Here is a 16,142-nt window from a genome sequence, read left to right as displayed (position 1 = left end):
GTGTAGATTTCCATCTGGTATATCCCTCTTTCTGCCTAAAATGGGCAAGTCTCTTCTTGTACTCTTGCTGACATAGTTTTTATTCTTTTCATTTTCAAGGCATTGAGCATTTAAGTTTGAATTGGAAAAGATAATACTTTAAGATATGATACTCAAAGGAAAATCATTAATTTTTCCCCACCAGAGACCTGAGCTTAGTCTGGCCCTTAAGAGTTTAAGCTTTTAAAATTAAATTTAAAAGTAATGTAAAATCTGCAAAGACATCCTAAGAAGAAAATCTTGTTCATAACCATGTAGACAGTGATGATAAAATATAAATCTTTGACCAGATAGACATTTTGTGCTGACACAACCAGTAATGCTTAGTGACTTAATTAAGACTAGCCCTAATATACATCATGGGAAAACAGCTCAGGCTTTATTAAAGCATATCAAGACAATTAAACTAGGGATGATATTGCCATCCTGAAATTAAACCACAGTTGTTAGTATTGTATCAGTTTGAACCGGCTGTGTGTGCCTATTTCTCAGGAGAGCCTTTTTGTCCATGTTTCTCTGTAACTATTCATATCAAAGTAAGATCAAATGGAGAACTTGGATGCACACCACACAGTGGTAGGTGATGTCCATTTGGCTCACATTCTAACAACCCAAGCATTTCAGGAAAAATTCTAAGTCAGCTTATGATCACCACCTGCCAGGAATTCAGCCCAGTTCTGACAGAGCTGCAGTAGCTGGCAAGAAGCCACCAAAATTCAGAAAAAGAAAAAAAAAATGGGTGTCCAAACTTGTTATATTAAATGTCAAAAGCATATAAATGGAATGAATAATAAAATTTGAGAATTAGGGAAAAATTAGAGATCTATAATTAGAGATCAGGACTATATTAAAGTAATTTTGTTAACTATGTTTAAGAATGATGCAAAACTACTGTATAGCTCGTTCTTATTGAGGTAACTTATGAAGTAGTGCTTTCAGCAAATAAGCAGTTTACCTGATTACACTGGTAAATAAAATGGGAAGCTGATGTGGTAATTTGGTTAAAATCTTCAGTATTATAAATCTTCAGATATTATAGATAAGAGTTATGAAGGGGAGCACATTGTTTTCCTTCCATGTTCAAATTTTCCTCCACATTATATTAAAAGAAATGGAAGCTGCTCCTAGAAGTTAACCTTGCAAACTAAGATGGTAGGTAATATATTCTGAATAATTAAGAGGTATCCCCCTTCGTCCGGACTGCATACGTACTCCATTGTTTAGTCTCCTTTGCAATGTGCTATAGATCTTATGTTAAAGACTGCACATTTCCCAGGGCATCTGGGTGGATCAGTTGGTTGAGTATGGTCCAGGTCATGACCTTAGAGTCCCAGGATCGAGTCCCAGAATCGGACTCCCTTCTTAGCAGGGAGTCTGCTTCTCCCTCTGTCCCCCCGCCCCCACCTCATGCTCTCTCTTTCTCTTCCCCTTTCTCATTTTCTCTCTCAAATAAATAAAAACCTTTAAAAAAAAAAAAGAAAGAAAGAAAGATTGCAAATTTCTCTAGGAATGGACTTACACTTGCTTGGCATTGATGTTTCCACAATTCCTACATACCTGCCAAACACAGTGCTTAGCCTTTTGTAGTATGCTTTCCAAATAATTTAAGTTGTATTGTTCAACAGTGATGCAGTACTGGCCAACTAAAATGCCACTTATAGGGACCCCTGGGTGGCTCAGTTGGTTAAGCAGCTGCCTTCGGCTCAGGTTATGATCCCAACGTCCTGGGATCGAGTCCCACATCGGGCTCCTTGCTCGGCAGGGAGCCTGCTTTCCCTCTGCCTCTGCCTGCCATTCTGTCTGCCTGTGCTTGCTCTCTCCCCCTCTCTCTCTGATAAATAAATAAAATCTTAAAACAAACAAACAAACAAACAAATAAATAAATAAAATGCCACTTATAACACTTATAAATGAATATGGCCAATAGCACCTATGATATTCAAGGAAAAAATACTATTATTGGCTGGTTAACCATATTTACTAAGTTCACTATATATAGGAAGTAATCTTAGACTTATGGGTTTGGTTCTATCTTATCTCTACCATTAGTAGGCAGGCATTTCAAAGTCTCCTGACAGGTACTTTCTTTTTGTTCAGGTTGAAAAGTGTTGAAATTCAAGTGAATCACATGCAAAAAAAAATAAAATTCACATCACTTCAACTCTCAGGATAATTTGTTCAATTTCTCTTCTCTATTCAATGACCTCATTATCCAAGACCTGAAGCTGGAATTTCACTTACTATCTCTTCAGAACGTTCCCAGTTTGTATGATATAATGCATAATTTAAATGCATAAAGGTATATTATCCCCCCTGAAAGCTTCTGAAGTTGAATGTACAAATATTGAAGCATCCTTAAACCATTTGCTTTTACTCTATCAACACTCATAAATTGAAGTAGAAAAATTTTGTTAAGTGGCCAGCTATCTATATACTTTAATGATATTTAAAAGTACTTTTCAAATGTGGAAAGATGTCCTTTATCCCATAAAGTGTTTCTCTAATATCAAAGGCTGCTTTTAAGAAAGGATGTATATTTTTCTCCAGAACACTTTAGAAAAGTCATCATAACTTCCATTCAGGGTTTAGCTTTACAGTTTTGGAAACGATTGTGACTGGAATGTGCAAGTTATATTCATTTGGAGTTATTTTAGTGTTTACAACAAGCCACATTCAACTGTGACAGTCTTTCAATGCTGAAACAACTTTACTATGAAAGCCACTGTCACTACCCAATATGGACAGCTAATTAGCAGCTCAGAAGGAATTATCTACAGAAATGACTTGTTTCAAAGGCCTAATCAGTGCCCAACAGATTTCAGACTGGAGAGTAGTATGTGAGTCCTGTAGACTCAAACTTTACCTTGAATTCTCCATTTACTGTTGTATTAATACTGTTTTGACAATGGATTAACATTTGTCATTAGAACACTTTTTTTCAGTCTATTTACCTCATCATTTTTTTTCTTTCTTTCTGATTGCTGTTGTTTTCCTCTGAAAGCAAACACTGCAAAGTCAAACTGATAATTCTGAAGTACATTTTGTATAAGAGTTTGTACCCTATTTGGCGTGATTTCTTTTTTCCTTTCTGCAGGCTCATCAAAATGGCCAATGTCACCAAAACAACAAATTTGCCAGGTGCAGCTGTTGTACATAGCAACACACACGAGTCTGGAATACTAATGTCCTCTAAACATTCTGGATAGGATGACATAGTCCTAAGAAAACATTTTTCATTCTCAATAAGAATATGATCTATACGTTTAGAGCTTTTAAGAAAAATGCAATATATTCAGGATACCATCAATAGTAAAGTGTCAATAGGTGTTTTTCTATTTTCCTAGGACACTTTATTAACCAGGTCAAGCTCTAGTAAGCAAAACACTATATAGAATGCACTATAGTATCTGGGGGACCAGAAGAAGGAAATGAAATCTTCTCATTTTTTTTAGTCAAGGCAAGTAGACAAGATCAGTACCTATACATCAAAAGTAAAACATGTAGTATTCTCAATATAAAGACCATATTAAGTTTTTGGTTCAGCAGGAACACACAGATATGATATGAGCTTTATCATTAACTTTGCCAAGTTCTGTCACATAGCCCACTCTTGGCATCCACTAATAAAAATGGTTAACTTTAAAAAACCATTGCTTGACCTTGTGTACAGGCACAAAGTTAGTCAAACATCACTGAAGAGTCTTGAAAGTGCAGACTTGGCCAATATGTTCAATAAACATATTTCTTTAATTGCCTTTCCTCTCATCCCTTGGTATAAATATCATTATATGAAACACCACTTTTTAATACTAGAAACTAGTATTAAAAAACTGGAAACACTTAAAATTGTTTTAGATGTTCCAGAGTACAGCTTTAACTTTCTAAAGCTCATCATTGGAGGTTTAAGATCTGTTCATTTATAATTTTTTTAAAGGGTAGAGAAGGGGAGACATAGGCTGTAAGGGATTCTTGGGCATAATTATGCACCTTAAGTGGAGAAGAATCTATATAAATAGCTTGTCTCATAAACAAAAAGGGGGAGATGGGATTCAGAGTCAGGAAGATCCTTTTTACCTAAATCAGTCTCCAGAACTTTGGTTTCTTCTGTTTCACGAAACTATACAATAACGTAGGGCACAAACTTCTGCCTTAAGAAACCTCTACCAAAAGCAGAAGGCAAAACAGAGGGAGCCAATGCTCCAGTCCCGTAACACATTACTGTCCGGTGTGACACACAGAGAGCTCAGCCAGCAATGAGCGGCTGGTCCCCTGAGAGGCAAGTGATCCATAGCACATAGGACAGTATACAGAAGGGCCAGACCTCAGTGACCAGGGCAGCAACCTCAAGTGAACCAACTGCTCTGCCCTGCAAAACCTCACAAACAATGCCTCACAGACAGGCAGGAACAACCCTGGGGACCTCAAAAATGCAAAACTGAAAAACTAGCAATTAGTAAGTAACAATACTTCCTTAGGAACAGACTCAAGCCACTATGTAAGTTGGTTGATTATTACTAATACTACATTTCATTGTCTATTGCCTCCCCTCCGCACAGAGCATTTATATATGTGTGTGTTATTTTATTAAAACAATCTGGAAAGAAGAGCATCTCCACCCTCTTCAATTTTACAGATTAGTTCCAAGCAAAGTACACTCATTTAGGAAAGATTAAGTGTGGCAAGAGCATGAGGACATTGCCTCGCTTTCTTGTTTAAGCCAAGAATCTTGAGGCTTTCGAGTATCTCCCCAGGATCAGAAATGGATTCTCCTGCTTTACATTTCCCATCTCTGGCATTGCTGCTTATCCTCTATCCCTGCCACTAACCAAGCTCCAGAGATTTGCCTGCCTTTGAAGGAAGGACAACATTCACGGAGATTTAGCTTCAGTGAGTAGGCTATGGGAGACTGATAGAGAACAGCTGCATTCCAAAGTTATTTCTTTATGGTGAGCTAATAAAGGATGGATTGTTCACAGGGTGAAATGAAGTGTGAAAACACATCTGAATCTCTGAAACACTGCCACAGATGACAGCAAGACAACTCTGCCAATAAGATTTGGAGACATATTGCAAGCTATGCCACTGTGGCTCACTCTATATGAAAACAGAACATAATTACAGGAGCTAAGTAACTTTAATTTAACATTTATTCAAATCTTATTGTGTACCGAGCTCTGTGCTAAACTCTAGACATGGAAAGTGAATAGAGCATGATCTCGCTCCTTCAGAATAACACATTCAACCAGTAGAGAGGAACAGTGACCATAATGTGAAGTGCTGTAATGAAATCATATACAAAGGGTTACTGAAGGACATACAGGGAAAACCCTAAAATAGGTCTTTCTTAAAACCAAGGAAGTTCTACCCTTCAACGCCTTCCAAAATAAGAATTGTGTAAAAAAAAAATAAATAAATGCCAATATCGATTGACTGTTCCCTCTGGTCCAGACACAACACTTGGACGTCATCTCATGGAGTGCTCACAACCACCCAATGTGTACAGAACAATCACCACCTCCATTTTATAACATAAATAATCATGTTGTAAGTCACCATAGAGTCTCCTGGGTTGTCAGTATTCACATGTTTCTTTAGCTCTTCTTTTTTTTTATAAGTTATAATTTTTTCAAATTTTATAGCATTTGTTGCAGTCTATCCTCTTATCTTTATTTTTGACACAACTCCCTCATTATAGTTTATACTACTAGAAGGCAATGGCCTATGTCTAATTCCACTCTAGAGCAATGCATACAGTAGGCCCTCAATAAATTGTTTTGAATAGAATTATTCTAAAATTATATGAACTAGAGCTATAAAAACAGCTTTATATAATCTTACTTCTCAAAGGCTGAAGGAAGAGAAAATGATAACTGAAATAACACACCTTAAGTATAAGGTCATTAAGATCCACTAGGACATGGACAGCAGATACTGAAGATGGAGTGTGATAATATAAGGGGCCTAATAAAATCTTCTCTGGTTTCTCAGTACTTCCATGTGCTCTGATACACTTCAGTTTCACCCTTGGGTTATGTTCTTCCATTTGTATACTGTGATTCCTAAATTAAAATTTATTTTGTGATATATTTTCCAGGCACATTACCCTCAGTTCTGAGATGGATTCTATCTATCTGGATACAGAAGCACTTTCTGGGGTGCTTCTCCTCTCCTACATTTCCACACCCTTGCCTTGTGTTTGCACATGGTTTTCTCTGATAAGCAGGGTAAGAGGTATCTCTGGGTTTCATTCCATAAGACCTCTCAATACTGAAAAACTGCCTGCTTCTTGAAGGGGCCATCCAGGACCTTGAACTTCTTCTCCATCTCTACAATCCCTCAACTATCCAAGGAAGTGGAACATGTAGAAATGGGATTGATACTGTGATACTATTTCACATTCAGCCTTCCCTGGGAGTGGAATAGAGCAATGATAGAAAATCGAGAAAATTGCCACCCTCTCACTGCTCAGACAAATTAGAGTCACAAGAAGCAAGCAGACATTTACAGAGGGCCGTCGTGGCAGGAAGCAGAGGGTGGCAGCAGCAGAATGTTGGCTACCAGAGTGTTTAATCTAAACAAGTGAGCAATTTCCACCTCAGTGTGTGTAGGAGCACATAGAAGCAACATGAAGAGTGAAGACTATGCTCTCCTGAGTTACATCAACTGGTGTGACCATCCCCCACCCAATGTGCTCCACATTAAAAACCTCTCTGACAGCTGGAAGGGCTTGAAAGAGAAGAAGGCTCCCTGGAACAGCCTCCCCTTTGATGAAAAAGTTGAACTCTAATGGCACGAAGTTCAATAAGAGCTTTGCTGAAATGAACAGGAGCACGAATGAGTGGAAGATGGTTGTGGGCATCGCCATGTTCTTCATCGGCTTTGCTGCTCTCATTCTGATTTAGGAGAAGCACTGTGTGTATGGCTCCTTTCCACACACCTTTAAGAAGGACTGGGTGGCCAAAGAGATCAACAGGATGCTCGTCATGAAGGTCAGCCCTATTCAGGGCTTCTCAGCCAAGTGGGACTACAACAAGAGCAAGTGGAAGAAATAGAAGAGCCCACCACTCACCCATTTGAGCCTCACAGTGCTCTACCACCTCCATGCGGCTCAGCATCTTCACTGGAAACCATTATGTTGCAACACCAATGCTAATAAACAAGCAGTCTATGTGGAAAAAAAAAAAAAAGAAGAAAAGAGAAAGAAAGAAAGAAAGAAGAAAAAGAAAGCTGATATATTTTTTTAAAAAATTAGAATTCATTTAAATTGACCATGCTTAGTTTCAACAGTGTTCAAGTTTTAACTATGAGGCCAAAGCTTTTTAGAACCAAAAAAGATTTCTTACTTCTTACCAACTCTACCATGCATTGGACTGCTGAAGATGATAGGGAAATGGTGTAATAATCCTGGAAGAGAAATTTTAGGGCTGAAAGCCTCACAGAAAGCTTCCAGACATGCCAAGGAAGGTTATTTTGAAAAACTGAATCTGAGGAAAAGTGGATGACTTATTCTTGTGCCCTAGAAATTATTTGCTCTAGTTTTGTGCAAAATTCTTAATTTTTATAGCGAATGCTCCAAATGATACTTTTCTATTTAATACTATCTATTTAATACTAGTCATGCAAATTATCTTCTAATAAATTTCTTAATTTACTCAAGCAGATGGCATATATTTCTCTATCCTCTAGAACTCCATTACTAGAAAAGGCTATATCCAGGTTTTAGCCTGTCAGATAATAATGTTAATAGTAAAAGTAGCAGCAGTTCCCAGTTATTCGCTACTTCATTTTAATTATCTTAGAGATTATCTTACTAAATCTTCACAATATTTAATTAAAGTAGGTGCTACTTTATTTTCTTTATTTCATAGTTTAAAATGAATATTTAAATAAGATAGTAACTGGACAAAAATTATAGGTAAGTGGTGGCGCCAGAATTTGTGTTCTGATAACCTACAGAGTCATCTCCTGTGAATGCTCTTGCTGGCAGAGCCTGCCCTTAGCAACTCAGGTTTATGACTATAAAAGATACAAAATAATAAAGTAAAAAGATAGTGGATTCAATGAAAAAGAACACAAAGTACTTCTTGTCTAATCATTTTCTAATATTTGTCCTTTACAGATCACTTCAATACAAAAGAGGTTTCTATGATTTATTTATTTAATCACCTGTTTATGACAAATTCATCGAGCACATATACTTCAAGTACTGGTGTATGTGCTAGAGAGAAAAAAGCTGATTAAACAGACAATCACCACAGTTGTAGATCTGAAGGTGGAAAACAAAAATAAAGATAAATAAGATATAGTAGATTAGAGAACAGTAAGAGCTGAAAGAAAAAAAATACTGTTCCAGTTCAAGATGGCAGCTAGGAGAATCTCAAACTCACCTCCTCCAAGAGATATGCAGAATCTATAGCTACATATGCAACAATCTCCTCTGATAAAATCCCCACTAGCTGAGTGACTTTTACATATGGAATAAAGGAAGAAAAAATCCAAATCAAAGGAGAGGCTTAAGACAATCTCACCACAAACCCCACCACCAGCACCGCAACACATAGTTGGGAGCAGATTCAAAACCCTGCTGTTCCCTAGGAGGTAAGGGTTTGAACTCCACATCTGGCACAGCTTGTAAGACTGCTTCTGAGAGACAAGTCCCCCAAACATCTAGCTTGAAAGCCAACTTCTGGCTTCCATCCAAAAGACCCACAAGGTGATAGCAAACTGAGAAACTATTTTCTTGAAGTGCTCACACACATGGAAATGGAGTCACCTAGTAGAGGCAGCTGACTGAAAAGCACTCAGACTTTTTGTAAAAGAAGCTTATTGTAATCTATTGGTTTGAGGGGAAGATATCCTAATTTAACACATATTTAGAAGCCTATGAAATATACTTCAGAATGGAGGCATATGAATGTCATTTTACACTCACCCTATGCCTGGCTCCAGCTTACAAGTATTTCCCAGGAAGCACCTTCTATACTCACCTGGTTCCCTCCCTGAGTTTTGTGGCTGCTACCCAAGAGAGAATGCCTCAACTGCCTAGCTTGGATAACCGGTGGGGCCTATCCTTATGGATGACAGGATTGTAACAAAAAGAAATTTTTAGCTGGTTACCTCCCCTGGGCCATGATAGAAAAGTAACAGGCTGAAATGCCCAGTCTCGAGGAACTAGAAAACAAAAGAAATGAAGCCCAAATTAATAGAAGGGAGAAAATAAAGATCAGAGCAAAAATAAATAAGATACAGACAAAAAAAAAATTAGTGAAATCAGGAGCAGTGTATTTCAAGATACATAAAATTTATAAATCTTTAGCTGGACTCATCAAGAAAAAAGAGGACTCAAAAATAAGAAATAAGGGGCGCCTGGGTGGCTCAGTGGCTTATGCTGCTGCCTTCGGCTCGGATCATGATCTCAGGGATCTGGGATCGAGCCCCACATCGGGCTCTCTGCTCCGCAGGGAGCCTGCTTCTCTCTCTCTCTCTCTGCCTGCCTCTCTGCCTACTTGTGATCTCTGTCTGTCAAATAAATAAATAAATAATCTTTAAAAAAAATAAGAAATAAAAGAAAGATGTTAAAATTGATACCAAGGAGGGGCGCTTGGGTGGCTCAGTGGGTTAAAGCCTCTGCCTTAGGCTCAGGTCATGATCCCAGGGTCCTGGGATCGAGCCCCACATCGGGCTCTATGCTCAGCAGGGAGCCTGCTTCCTCCTCTCTCTGCCTGCCTCTCTGCCTACTTGTGATCTCAAATAAATAAATAAAATCTTTAAAAAAAAAAAAAAAAACTGATACCAAGGAATACAAAGAATCGTACGAGACCACTATGAAGAATCATGTACCATATTGGAAAACTCACAAAAGAAAAATTCCTAGAAATCTCTATACTACCAAGACTGAATAATGAAGAAATAAATAAGAATCTGAACAGACTGCTTTCCAGTAAGGAAATTCAATCAGTGAACAAAACTCCCCAACAAACAAAACTCCAGGCCCATAAGGTTTCACTTGTGAATTTTATCAGTCATTCAAAGAAGAATTAATATATTTTTTTAAATTTTCCACGGGAATGGAAGAGGAACACTTCCAAAATCATGTATGAGGACTGCATTACTCTGATCCTAAAACCTAAAAAGGATGCCACAAGCAAAGTAAGATATAGGCCAAAATCGCTAATGGATATAGATGTAAGAATCCTCAGCAATATATTACCAAAATAACTTAAACAATAAAAAGATGATATATCATGACCTAGTGGGATTTATTCCATGGGTGCAGAAATGGTTCACCATGCATAAATTAATCAACACGATGAACCACATTAACAAAATGAAGGATAAAAATCCTAGTTTTCTCAATATGTACAGAAAAAGCATCTAATAAAATTCAACACCTTTTTAGGATAAAAGCTCAAAATGGGCACAAGGGAAACAACACAATAAAGGCCATAATATGACAAACTCACAGATAACACCATAAACAATTATGAAAAACTGAAAGCTTCTTTTTCTTGAAAAAAGCAGGATTTATGGAACTTTATTTTTTTAATATAATTTTTTATTTTTTATAAACATATATTTTTATAAACATATATTTTTATCCCCAGGGGTACAGGTCTGTGAATCAACAGGTTTACACACTTCACAGCACTCACCAAAACACATACCCTCCCCAATGTCCATAATACCACCCCCTTCTCCCAAACCCCCTCCCCCCAGCAACCCTCAGTTTGTTTTGTGAGATTAAGAGTCACTTGTGGTTTGTCTCCCTCCCAATCCCATCTTCTTTCATTTATTCTTCTCGTACCCACTTAAGCCCCCATGTTGCATCACCACTTCCTCATATCAGGGAGATCATATGATAGTTGTCTTTCTCCACTTGACTTATTTCGCTAAGCATGATATGCTCTAGTTCCATCCATGTTGTCACAAATGGCAAGATTTCATTTCTTTTGATGGCTGCATAGTATTCCATTGTGTATATATACCACTTCTTCTTGATCCATTCATCTGTTGATGGACATCTAGGTTCTTTCCATAGTTTGGCTATTGTGGACATTGCTGCTATAAACATTCGAGTACACGTGCCCCTTTGGATCACTACGTTTGTATCCTTAGGGTAAATACCCAATAGTGCAATTGCTGGGTCATAGGGCAGTTCTATTTTCAACATTTTGAGGAACCTCCATGCTGTTTTCCAGAGAGGTTGCACCAGCTTGCATTCCTACCAACAGTGTAGGAGGGTTCCCCTTTCTCCGCATCCTCGCCAGCATCTGTCATTTCCTGACTTGTTGATTTTAGCCATTCTGACTGGTGTGAGGTGATATCGCATTGTGGTTTTGATTTGTATTTCCCTGATGCCGAGTGATATGGAGCACTTTTTCATGTGTCTGTTGGCCATCTGGATGTCTTCTTTGCAGAAATGTCTGTTCATGTCCTCTGCCCATTTCTTGATTGGATTATTTGTTCTTTGGGTGTTGAGTTTGCTAAGTTCTTTATAGATTCTGGACACTAGTCCTTTATCTGATATGTCGTTTGCAAATATCTTCTCCCATTCTGTCAGTTGTCTTTTGATTTTGTTAACTGTTTCCTTTGCTGTGCAAAAGCTTTTGATCTTGATGAAATCCCAATAGTTCATTTTTATGGAACTTTAAACTGAAAATAGTCACTATAATTTTTCTTTTCAATAAATTCATACAAAGAAAGAGGAATAGAAAGCAATGGTGGTGACCATCAAAGAGGAATAATTACATTCATTTTAAAGTGTGTGTGCCAATTGTTTACATTAGCACTGGAAAATCTGGAATCCAGAACCTCAGATCTGCAATCAGAATGTCTTGAGATGGGCACATGGGATCAAAATTTTTCTTTTTTTCCCCCCTTCAAGAAGCTACACATTAAAGTTGTCTTCCTTCTATAGTCATAAATGTTTATATTCTTAGTCCTAGCTGTGAAAAGGCCTAAGCAAGAGAAAACTCAATTTGCAGTCCAACATAAAAGGAAGAAATATCTAAAATAAATAATCCAACCGTTTCTGCATTTTAATTTTTCATTTTTTAAATAACCAGAAAAAGTGTAAAGTGACAAAAAATGTCATTGATGAATAATACCTTAAATCTGTGGAAAAAAAGAAAAAGATATCACAAAATTAAAAATATATATGAAGACCATAAATTAACATAAAAATAAATTCTATGGATTTAGCTCAATAAATATGAATGAAATTAACATAAAGGCATACTTTTGGCAATCAATAGGTTTTGATAAGTTAAATAAGCTTTTTTATATTGATGTGCAGTGATGGGCAACATTTTTGCTAGTTTTCTCTAAGATTAGAAAAAAGACCAGGATGCCACTATTGCTACTTTTTTCCAACATAGTGTTGAAGGTCTGAGCCAGAGCAATTAGGCCAGAAAAAATTTTTTAAATGTCCAAATTGGTGAAACCATATGGTAATTATCTTTTTCTGCCTGGCTTACTTCATTTAACATAATCCCCTCCAGTTCCATCCATGTTAATGCAAATGGTGGGTATTCATCATTTCTGATGGCTGAGTAATATTCCACTGTGTATATGTACCACATCTTCTTTATCTATTCATCTGTTGAAGGGCATCTCAGCTTCTTCCACAGTTGGGCTGTTGTGAACATTGTTGCTATAGGGGAAGGGAGGGAAATGCAATGGGGCAGAAATCAGAGAGGCAATGAATCATGAGAGACTATGAACCCTGGAAAAACCATCTGGGAGCTTCAGAGGGGAGGATGGGGGGGTAATAGGATGGTGGGTATTGAGGAGGGCATGTGCTGTCGTGAGCAGTGGGTGTTGTTATATTAACTAATGAATCATTGAACACTACATCAAAAACAAATTATGTACTATACTGTAGCTAACTGAACACCATAAAATTTTTAAAAAATGAATTCTATTACAAAAAAAGTGTCCAAATTGGAAAGGAAGAAGTAAAACTGTCACTATTTGCAAATATTTTATGTATATATATATATATATATATCCCTAAGAACCCACTATACATATATAATATCCTTATTTGCAAATTTTATATATATATATCCCTATTTGCAAATTATATCTATCTATCTATATATCTCCATATCCCTAAGAACCCACCAAATACCTGTTAGAACAAATAAATTAAGCAAAATTGTAGGATACAAAAATTAACACACAAATATCTGTTCTGTTTCTGTATACTAATAATAAACTATCAAAAAAGAAATTAAGGAAACAACCCCATTTACAACTGCATCAAAAAAATAATAAAACAGAGTAAGAACATTTGGCCAGAAAACCAATGCAAAGGCCCTGAGGTGCAAACAGGATTGATATTTTGAAGAAGCAGAGAGAAGGTTAATATCCCTGAATTAGAATGGTTGGGGAGAATGAAGGAGGTAAGATCAGATTGGTAATGGAATCCAGCACCTATAGAGCTTACTTGGTTATGGCAACAAATTTGGAGTTTAATCTGAGTGAAAGCAGAAGGCCCTTGACCAATTTTAAGCAAAGGAGCAATAGAACTTGACTCATTTTGACAGGCTCACTCCAGCTAGAGAACAAGCTAATGAGGGACAAAGGGCAGAAGCAGAGAGGCAAGTTAGGTGGCACCTGCACTAATCTAGGCAAAAGATTATGGTGGCTTGGACCACATAGCTGCTCAGGTGCTGAGAAGTGCTTTATTTTTAAAAGTAAAGCCACTAGAATTTGGTGATGTATTCAAGGAGGATGTGAAAAATAGTCAAAGATAAATAATGTACTTCTTTTCAGTAACTGGAGGGATAGTTTTCATTTACTGAAACAGAGTGGACTGCAGAAGGAGCTGTTTGATATGAACAAGAATATGTTCTTATTTTTCACATTAACTTGAGATACATAATAGAAATCTAACAGGGAATGTGAGTAGGCAGGCATCCATATCAATCTGGAGTAGAAGAGAGAGATGAAGTTGGGATTCGTTAGTATATAGACGGTATTTTACAGTCAAAAGTTAGAGGAAACCAAAGGGGACATGAAACAAAGAAAAGAAATTCAAAAGAGCCCTGGAGTCTCCATGTTTTAGAAGATATGAAGTGGTAAGAAGATTGAACAAGCAAAAGTAAGTAAAAATGATCAGACAAGTAGGAAAGAAAGAACAAAGAGGATTCTGTTAATTCTGTGATCAACAGAAAGAAAATGCTTGAGGAAAAACAAAGTAGTTAAATATATGAAGTATAGTAAGAACTGAAAACTGATCATTAGATTTAGCAATGATCATAGATTTGGTAAACGCTTAGTATGAGTGGTAAAGTCTGGTTAAGGGAACAGAAAAATGGGCAGAGTATAGGGAAATGTCTGGCATAAAAAGAGAAAAGGGTCAATAGTTGGAGGAATTAGGTAGAAAGGAGAAAGGTTTTTTTCTTTCTGAAGGGAGAAATAATGTTCTTATGGTGATAGGAATAATCCTGTATAGTGAGGAGAATCAGTAATTTAGGAGAGAGAAGGGACAGTTCCTAAAGTAGGAACAGGAATGCAACCAAGTACATTATCAGAAGGGGGATGTCTTGCCAAGAAAATAGAAATAGCAGTAAATAATAGTATATGAGGGCACAGCCATAGGGAGGTGTAATCATCACATTTCAGTACCAAAAGCTAGTAGATGGAACACACAATTCAAGAATGAGAGAGAAAAATCCTATAGTAAAGCAACTGAATTCCCTACGTTTATTTGATCACAGTATCCTTTGTTGTAGTGCACTTTCACTGTCTCCCAAAACATTGTGCCATATGGCTAATTCATGTGTTATCTAGTAGTTTCTATAGTATGTGCCACTTTCACCCTTAACAGGTCAAGCTGAACACCCAGTTATTTTTTTTAAATGTATACACACAGAGACACACATATATCACAAGCTTAGGTTATGATAATTCAAAATAATCTACCTAATTTAGTAATAAAGTCAGTAATTTCAAAGTTTGAGTTTACTGACTTCACAGAAACAGGAGAGAGGGTTTGGGTTGGGTCAGGGCAAGATGAGGGTCAAAAGTGATGAACTCCCATATGCACTCAATGTCCTAGAAGACCTGTATTCTTGTTGAAAGTAGAGAAGAGAAAGGAGTTTGGAGAAATCGGAGGGGGAGACAAACCATGAGAGACTATGGACTCTGAAAAACAATCTGAGGGTTTTGGAGGGGTGGGGGTGGGAGGTTGGGTGAGCCTGGTGGTGCGTATAATGAAGGGCACGTATTGCATGGAACACTGAGTGTCGTACATAAACAATGAATTCTGGAACACTTGAGGGTATAAATTATGCTTTTGAATTGGTGATGCCTCCAAGCAAGTGAGCAGAGCTTTTCTACTTCTGCACCGGTCAGTCATAGGCTACAATCCACCTAGTTGGGGACATAGACACTTTGACTCTCAGTCCATGAAAACATAAATAAAATAGCTCTGTTAACCCAAAGGGTGCCATCCAAAGGAGCATACAGATGTGAACCATAAGAGGCAAAGCACACAGAAATTAGGAGATGGATATGCATTAACTGTAAAAAAGGGGAAATTTAGGTGAAACACCAGCAGGTTTTAGTACCCAAGCCCTTCTGGAGAGTTTTTCTCCCAAATCAATTTGCATTTGAACTTCAAAAACCAAAAACAAAAACTGAAGTTGTGCTCAAATCCAAGTTACAAATATATAAGAGTAAACAACTTACTATGAGTGGAAGTCACCAAACACATCCTAAGAATTTCTTAAGCTAGAAGTATTCATTAGAGATATTTACAATTAGTCACACTAAAGCACTTATAGGAAAGAAAAACAATGGTGTATCTAGAAATGAAAACAAAGGATTACACTTGGGAAAAATTCTGTGAGTTAATGGCAGATGAGACACATCTAGAGACAAGTTGTAGATCAGAAGTAGGAGGAACTCACTACAAGTAACTCCTAGAAATAAGAGCATCAGAGACTTCTTGGGCAAAATGACAAAGCCAACCTATGTTTAGGCATTCCTGAAGGAGATGGCAGAGGAGTGACAATTGGACAATAGCTGAGATTTATTCAGAATTGATCAACCTAGATTTTCAGATATAGCATAAATCCTTAAAAATAACAAGA

At 37.2% G+C, this 16,142-nt stretch overlaps 1 pseudogene; it reads left to right on the top strand.

Annotated features, from left to right (window-relative positions):
- The first annotated feature begins 6,586 nt into the window (after window positions 1-6,586).
- LOC131828033 (cytochrome c oxidase subunit 4 isoform 1, mitochondrial-like) lies at window positions 6,587-7,091 on the top strand (annotated as a pseudogene).
- Window positions 7,092-16,142: the final 9,051 nt, after the last annotated feature.

Source organism: Mustela lutreola, chromosome 3 (assembly GCF_030435805.1).
Source record: "Mustela lutreola isolate mMusLut2 chromosome 3, mMusLut2.pri, whole genome shotgun sequence".
NCBI lineage: Eukaryota > Metazoa > Chordata > Mammalia > Carnivora > Mustelidae > Mustela > Mustela lutreola.
The sequence above is the reverse complement of the archived record's forward strand: the minus strand, read 5'-3'. Positions and strand labels throughout refer to the sequence as shown.